Consider the following 8,537-nt stretch of genomic DNA (forward strand, 5'->3'; position numbering starts at 1 on the left):
GCAAGGTAGTCCACAACCACCAGCCCTGCTTCCCTGGCCGGACCGTGATGTCAGCTATCTGAACTACCGAGACGTCATTTCTTTTGCTTCTGTGACTAACATTCCTTGTGCACTGCTCTTTGTAGACTTCTATAATGCATCTCACCTCGTCTCTTACCAATACATGGAGCACATCGTGACAATTGGCTTGTAGGACAGGGTTTTATGAATAGTCAGGCTACTTGTCACTGGTGTAAGGCAAAGAATAAGCGTCAATGGGCAGGCTATCAACATCGAGAAGGGTGTGCCACAAGGCAGTCCTCTCTCACTGTTGCTTTTTGCACTATCGCTAGAGCCTCTGCTCAGACGCATCGCAACCAAATTGTCTGGCGTTACACGTTCCACTGCATCCGTCATTGTCCGAGCTTATATTTACGATGTGGGCGTGTTCATACGGCACAAAGGTGAAACAGCTGTGATGAAGAGTGAAATAGATAAATATAGTACAGCGTCTGGGCCTAGAATTAACACCGGAAAGTCAAAAATAATCAATATCAGAGGGTTAGACGACATCATCATGCCATGGGCACGGACTGTCGAACATCACAAAACCCTTGGTATAGTTATCGATAATGTCCGTTGAAGACTGCGGCGAAAAACTGGAGAGAGACCATCAGCAAGATGACCGGCTCCGCGCTGGAGGCTACCTGGCGATCGGTGACTCTCCTTGAAGCAGTTCGGCTACTTAACACCTACCTGTTTTCTAAAGGACACTACGTCGCTCAGATCTTCCCTATACCAAAGTTGCAAGCAAGGAATATTATGCAACTAGCAGCCCGTTATATGTGGAGAGGAGAAATCTTCTAACTGCACTATGGAACTTTAACAAAACCACGGCCAACGGGAGGACTTGAACTCACTGATACCGGTAGAAAGGACACTGCATTACACTTAAAAAGAGGACGGCTAGGCTGATGTGTGCGTACCCCACTACCATCACGGCCAAGTTTTTCCACCATCGTACAACCCAAGAGCATGCAACCGCCGATTGATCTCCTAAATTTTAACTTCCGACGCAAACAGGTCAGTATATTTTTTCTGGAGCTCGGTTACTTAGGAGTTGACTCCGTCAACACACCCTCCCTCTGTACCAGGACTGTACTTCATACGTGGCAAATAACGGACAAGCCTAACACCATAATGCTGAAAGGCCCCACCATCGGTTGGCCGACAGTGTGGCATAACATTAGTCTCAGGATCCACACGTCGGACGTGGCGTCCACATGGTACAAAGTCGTTAAAAACACTGTGGCAACCAATGGAAAGCTTTACCGCATCGAACTGAGCGATACGGACCATTGTCTTACCTGTGGACTAATAGACACGGTGCTCCACGGATTTAACTGCGCCGGCCACGTGGGTACCTGGAAGTGGGTGCGACGTAAACTCGCTCTGCTGACCAGAAGCGCAGAAGCAATTTACACCACCGAAATATTCTTATGGCCCGACAAAGCTTTCTACCCGCACACAAAAAATAACACGGTAATGTGGTTGTTAGGCCATTACGTGGAGTATGTCATCAATAAAATTGGAGCCGACGATCTCATCAGTTTTATGGCCTACTTAGACAGTGGAAAATCACACGAATAATCAACGAGAAGAAAATCTTCGGCAGTATGCTTGACATACTCTTTCAAAAGCAAGGAATCGGTTGAGCTGAAACTTCACAACAAACCAAAAAGAGTACCCTTTCCAAATTGTCATTAAAAAGTAGTTCGCCAACGCTCACTTTGATGTGGCACTTTCGAAAATATACATGAGTTACAAAAAATAAAATAAAATAAAAATAAAAATAAAGTGGCATAATTGATAAGGCGTCGGACTATAAATACGTTATAGAGCATTGAACACAGGAAAGTGGCTAGTATACCGGCTTTCACCCAGGAGGCCCGGGTTCGATACCCCGTGACGGAACGGAAGTCTTTGCGCACAAAACTCTCTATGTTTTGGCCTTCGAACTGTCGCTTCTCGTCCTCCTTCCGAAGCTTCAGCCGAACGTAATCGAGGAAATACATAGTAGTTAAGGCATCTGACAAAAAGAAAAGAAAAAAAAGTCTTAGAGCATTCGATAGCAGATCGACAGGTTCCAGGTTCAAAAACGGGTGTCCCCTTCATTTTTCAGTATCTCGGAAAAAAAGATTGTCGCTGTGAGTTGCAAATACATTATTGTGACGTACTCCGCACGCCATACCGAAGGCTTTGGAACAACATTTCAATGGGGGGATCGCAGCCCGCCAGAGCAAGTACATCTGGGACGAGTCTCTCGTGGATCCTACTGTCATTATTTCTTAGGTTTGAACAGTACAGCAAGTGTTCGAGGAACCTATTCATGATAAAACCTAAACAGCGTTGATTCCGTGGCGCAACGTCAGTGCGTCTGACTCCAGATCAGAAGGTTGCGTATGCAAATCACGTCCGGTTCACAAAAAATTTTCAGTCTGCTCGCGGTAGGCGAGTTGCGCGTACGTGCGCTGTTTACGTACCCGCCGCTACCTGGCCAGCGCTGAGGCGAGTGGTGAGTAAAGGCGATGGGAATAGCCGTTGGTAGTGCAAGTCAGTCGCGCACAAGTGGTTACGATGGAATCTCAATTCCGTAAAAACACAATGAAATTTAGTTTCGACGAACGTTGTGCATGACCTAAGCCATGCGAAGTGGATGCATGTTCGAGAGATGTTGTGGAGTTACGGTTTGACAAAATGAGCGGGATCTATTTGTCGATAGTTAGCCGAACAGTATACGTAAAGAGTGCTGTGAAAGAGTAACAGCATGTGGAGGTCGCTTCAAGTTCAACCGTTGTGACGGTAACGTGGGAGACCAAGAAATTGAAATGGCGGGACTTCGCGTCAGGACCATCAGGATTTTTGAACTTTCATTCGAGGTGACTGCAGGGCAGATCAATACCGTTCTTAATACGTATGGTGCGGTAATAAGTAATACGGCGGAAAAGTGGACAACTTGCACTACCTTCCCTGCTCTCAATGGGGTAAGGCAGGTAAAAATTGACCTCAAGCGTCACGTCCCTTCATACACCTACGTCTGTGGATGTAGAGCCATCGTAATGTATGAAGGGCAGCCCCGAACTTGTGCAGGTTGTGGTAAGGAAGGACATGTCCGCTCAGACTGTGTGCAGAGGAGGATAGCCCAGTTACCGGTGGGAGAAACAGTAGGCCCCGTGCCTATGCAGACGTTGCCAGTGAGTTACGTTGCAGCAGTCAGAGAAACAGAAACGGAACACTTACCGGTAGAGGAGGAGGATCTAGGCGTCTCGGCTCTTGAGGAACACGATACCCCCACTGTCACGGACCGGATCGAGGCGACGGAATTTCTCACTGCCCCACCGGAGCAACGGGTAACCACTGATGGCGAGCAACACACCGCAGATGTCGCGGCTGGAAACGTCGTGCCACAGAAGACGGAGGTCCCGCAGGGACCGGAGCAGAACGGATATTCCGATAGTGGGATGAGCAGACCACGGCACTCAATGCGCAGGCGCAGAAAACAACGGACTGCCTCCCCTCCCCCCCCCCCTCCTAACGCGAACCAGACTGCGAGGGAAGCGCGTGAAAAGGCTCAGCGGATTGCCCGCACTCTTGGATGTACACCGGTCGAACAGAAGAATGGACTCCACCAGGTACCCTTCCGGCAGCCATCATTGCGTCGATCGAGATGACGTACCCACCCACCGAACAGATGGGTGTGAACGGGACACACGAGATGCCTCCGCAAATATTACCCATGCAGACACTCTACGACGACACGACGTGAGATAGCCTCCGGGAAACTGGCGACTGGGCCGACGACGTGGAAAGCGTTCCAACAGGGGGGGATGTGAATGACGACGCTATGGTTGGTGTTGGGTCAAAGGTAACACGGACGGGACTCACACCCGCCCATGTGAACAGTAATCTACGGTGCACATAGTCATGGACTAAGACTTCCTGCCTTACATCCACGAATTACTTCTGCACGAGCACATAAGATACGGACTGTCAACATCAATAGTATTAGCAGCAACCTAAAGCTGGAGACTTTCCGTGACATGCTGTACGCCGACGAACTAGACATGGTCTTACTGCAGGAGCTGACGAACATATACCTCGACAAGATTAGTAGATATACAGCTTTCGCTCATCCAGGAACTGTGCAAGACCTTGGGACAGCCGTGCTTACAAAGAGAAGGATAATAGCGACAGACGTAGAGAACCCGCACCTTCAGGCACTGGTAACAGACATTAACGGGCGGAATTTTTTAAAGAAGATGTAGCTCCATTTCTTGTTGGACATTACGACCACATTATATTCGGTGGTGACTACAACCACCCATTTTAAAAATTGCCCGGATCTAGCGACTATCATAGGGGACTTGCATTTTATAGATACATGGGAACACGAAATGGTGATCGGCCAGGATTCACACATGTCACGAATCACTCCGCCAGCCGACTTGACCGTATTTACGTCACGCCAGCTTTTAGTCGTAGAATCTGCAGACAGAGATATGGCCGACCGTCTTTTCTGACCACGTGGCATACATTTGTACAAACAACACCCAACAAGGGACATAGCGCGGAAGAGGATACTGGAAGTTGAATGTATCGCATTTGGACGAACCGGAATGCCATGAAATATCTGCTGCGACTTGGGCAGCTTGTGAGAGAAGATTTCCTCAATATGCCTCGGCGCTGGAGTGGTGGCTAACTTGTGCAAAATGGCTCTGAGCACTATGTGGCTTAACATCTCAGGTCATCAGTCCCCTAGAACTTAGAACTACTTAAACCTAACTAACCTAAGGACATCACACACATCCATGCCTGAGGCAGGATTCGAACCTACGACCGTAGCGGTAGCGCGGTTCCAGACTGAAGCGCCTAGAACAGCTCGGCCACCAGCGGCCGGCTAACTTGTGCAAAATCGACAATCAGGAAGGCCTTTATGAGATACTCCCGTGAGAGGAAGGAGTGGTACACCAGAACGGTGTTCTATTACCAGCTCCTTCGTGACTTATACCGCCCGGACGCGCCGATTACAGACAATCACAAAGAAATACAACGGGCAAAGGCCACGATTATGGCGTTGATACGTAAAAAGCTAGAAGGGTGCCAAGTTAGGCACGCCTTCGTGACGGTGTCACAAGTGAACGACCTTCCATCTATCACGTGATTAAGGAGCGGACATGTCGACCCAGGAAACTCGTCACTGCACTACGGACGGAGGACGGACGTTTGCTGTTGCAACAGCGAGAGAACAGCTGAGATGAAGCGCTATTATGGAACGGTATACGCCGCCACACCCATGGATCTAGAGGCGATGGAGGCTCTACTGTCGGAAATAACCCGCAAGGTGGATGAGGCGGAAGAAATTCAATTGTTCGCAGAACCTACTGAAGAGGAAGTGGAAGATATGCTGCTGACAGGCCCAGATCCTGATCCTGACGGCCGACCGGTAGCGTTCCACCGCACATTTAAACGACTGATGTTACCGAAACTGACGTGCATATGCCAGGAATTGATGGACCCCGACAAAAACGTCCCACGACAATTCAGCGAGGACCTGATCATACCGGTCTCCCAACTCACCATCGGGAAAATCCGAAAAACATTACCGCCCGCTTACACTTTTAAACCATGATTATACGATATTTGCAAGCATCATAGCTAGGAGGCTCAAACCGGTGATGAACACAGTCATAGCCCCGGGCAAACTAGTGTCGGTAAAGGCTGCAACATTCACGATACCTTGTGTGACTATCGAGACATAATCGCGATAGCTGCAGCCTATCGCATTCCGTGCACCATGGTTGCTCTCGATTCTGATAAAGCATTTGACCGAATCAACCATGTGTATTCACTGAAATCCATGTTGACAATGAACTTCACACACCGTGACCATCATCGTACGTCTTCTGCGCCGCTCGCAGTCCACGATACTGATCGACGTCCGACGTCCTATGTCGATGGCACTCTTTGCTATCGCTATCGAGCCGCTATTAACAGCGCTAAATAGACACCTCCAAGGAGCCCTGATGCGTGGTCACAAGCTTATATGCCGCGCCTACGCGGACGATGTGGCCTTTCTTGTGCGAACCACGGCTGAGATACAGACAGGGATGGACATAGTAGAACAGTATAGGAAGGAGGCCGGGGCTCAGCTGAATGTGATGAAGTCCGGTGTCCTGAATATCGGTCTCGGATTGAGGGCCCCCATTCATTGACAGATCAAGGTGATCACGGTCACGAAGTATTTGGGTGTGAAATTTACTCGTGACATGCTAGCGAGTACTTTATTTAGTAAATCTTTGTAACTGATTGCAATCGTGTGTCGTGTAAGTCAACGTAACCTCAGATCCGTGCACGAAATACAACTGGTGGCCTTGGTGAACATTTATCTCGTTTCTAAAGTTACCTATGTGGCACGCGTGTTCCCACTACCACTCCCGATAGCAAGCAGCCTTCGGCCAATTGGTGAGCCGTGGACACATTTTCAAAGTGAATAATTCTAAGTTGACTCTTCCGACGGTGTTAGGCGGTCTCAACCTCATCGACGTATCTACGAAGACACGGGCTCTGTAACGTCATTTCTACATATGAAAGATGGAAGAATTCGCCGAATAGCATCGCCACTTTCCTATTGAACGAAATTAAGCCGGCTACTCTTGATGCGCCTGTGGATGTTCATCACATACCAAATGACCTTCACCATCTCAAGCAATTTTTGATTGACTATAGCTGCATCAGCATGGGGATGCCAGATGCGCATGTAGTCACAGTACGAGCAGTGTACGACGCACGCTAGAAACTGTATAGAAGTACCCAGAGGCAGACTGGAAACGCATATGGAGAAGTGATCATCATACGTATTTGCCAACGAGGGCGAGGACCTTGTGTTATTACGTGGTCAATAGGAAACTTCCTACAACTTCCCGATTACATGCGATACATTTGGCTGACACTTCCCTCTGTGCAACCTCTCACGTGGAAGATACTGATAAACACAAATTTGTATCCGGTTAGAAACCTCTTGGGATTTCTAGAACGTAGTCACCGCACGCCATCACCCTTAAGGGTCTACTTTTACCGGACGATGACTTCAGACCCTAAAAAAAAAAAAAAAAAAAAAAAAAAAAAAAAAAAAAAAAAAAAAAAAGGAAAGAGGAGACCAAAAGTTTAAAACACGACGAAAACACAACGTAGTGAAAACAATGCAACACGAGAAGGCGAACTTACAGTTTTCAGGCGTACGACGGAAAAAAAGGATCAATTGCCAGAGATCAATAACGAACAGATTAAAGTGCCGGTGGAGACGGCACATACAGAGGGTTCCTGATCTGAGGTGGCATTAATGCGGTGAAGCCACATCCCAATTTTCTTTTCGATTCCATTATGTTCTACATTTTTATATACTACAGGCAAAAAAAAGGGGGTTAGAGCGTTGATAAAAAAGTTGGTGAAGAAGTCTTCGAGCATTCGACTGCAGATCGAGAGGTCCCCGGTTCAATCCCGGGTGCCCCCTTCATTTTTCAGTATCTCGAAAAAACGACGATTCGTCGCTACGAATTGCAAATGAATGTTTGTTATGTACTCCGCACGCCATACCGAAGGCTTTGGAGCAACATTTCAATGGGGGGATCGCAGCCCAGGGTCTTGCAGGTCATCGTCCTCCCGCTATTAGGTCGAACTGTACGAAATCCACTTGCTTCGGCGAAGTCTTGTACGCTGAATTTTATAGAATATGGTGATAGGCAAAAGTTTTCATGTACTGCTGCACCGAGAAACAAAAATTGGAGGAGCTGGGATCTGAACCCAGGACTTTCTGCATGCGAAGCAGGCACTCTACCACTTTTTCTTTTTTCTTTTTTTTATCGGGTTTCCGTCCTTCCCTTCAACCCGTCCTTTTATGCTCGTCATTTTTTGCCTTCTCAGCCCGGCTTCTCCACCTTTAAGGAGAGAATGTAACTTAATGATGTGGAAGCGCGCTTCTTCTGAACGACAAACTAAGTATGCCCCGTCTGTTGTCTTTTGTTTGCAATATGGTTGTCTTCTTGTGAAACGAGAAAGAAAGAGAGAAATAAATAAATAAATAAATAAAAAGAGAAATAAATAAATAAATAAATAAATAAAGAGAGAAATAAATAAATAAATAAATAAATAAAGAGAGAAATAAATAAATAAATAAATAAAGAGAGAAATAAATAAATAAATAAATAAATAAAGAGAGAAATAAATAAATAAATAAATAAATAAAGAGAGAAATAAATAAATAAATAAATAAATAAAGAGAGAAATAAATAAATAAATAAATAAATAAAGAGAGAAATAAATAAATAAATAAATAAATAAAGAGAGAAATAAATAAATAAATAAATAAATAAAGAGAGAAATAAATAAATAAATAAATAAATAAAGAGAGAAATAAATAAATAAATAAATAAATAAAGAGAGAAATAAATAAATAAATAAAGAGAGAAATAAATAAATAAATAAATAAATAAAGAGAGAAA

Source organism: Schistocerca piceifrons, chromosome 3 (assembly GCF_021461385.2).
Source record: "Schistocerca piceifrons isolate TAMUIC-IGC-003096 chromosome 3, iqSchPice1.1, whole genome shotgun sequence".
NCBI lineage: Eukaryota > Metazoa > Arthropoda > Insecta > Orthoptera > Acrididae > Schistocerca > Schistocerca piceifrons.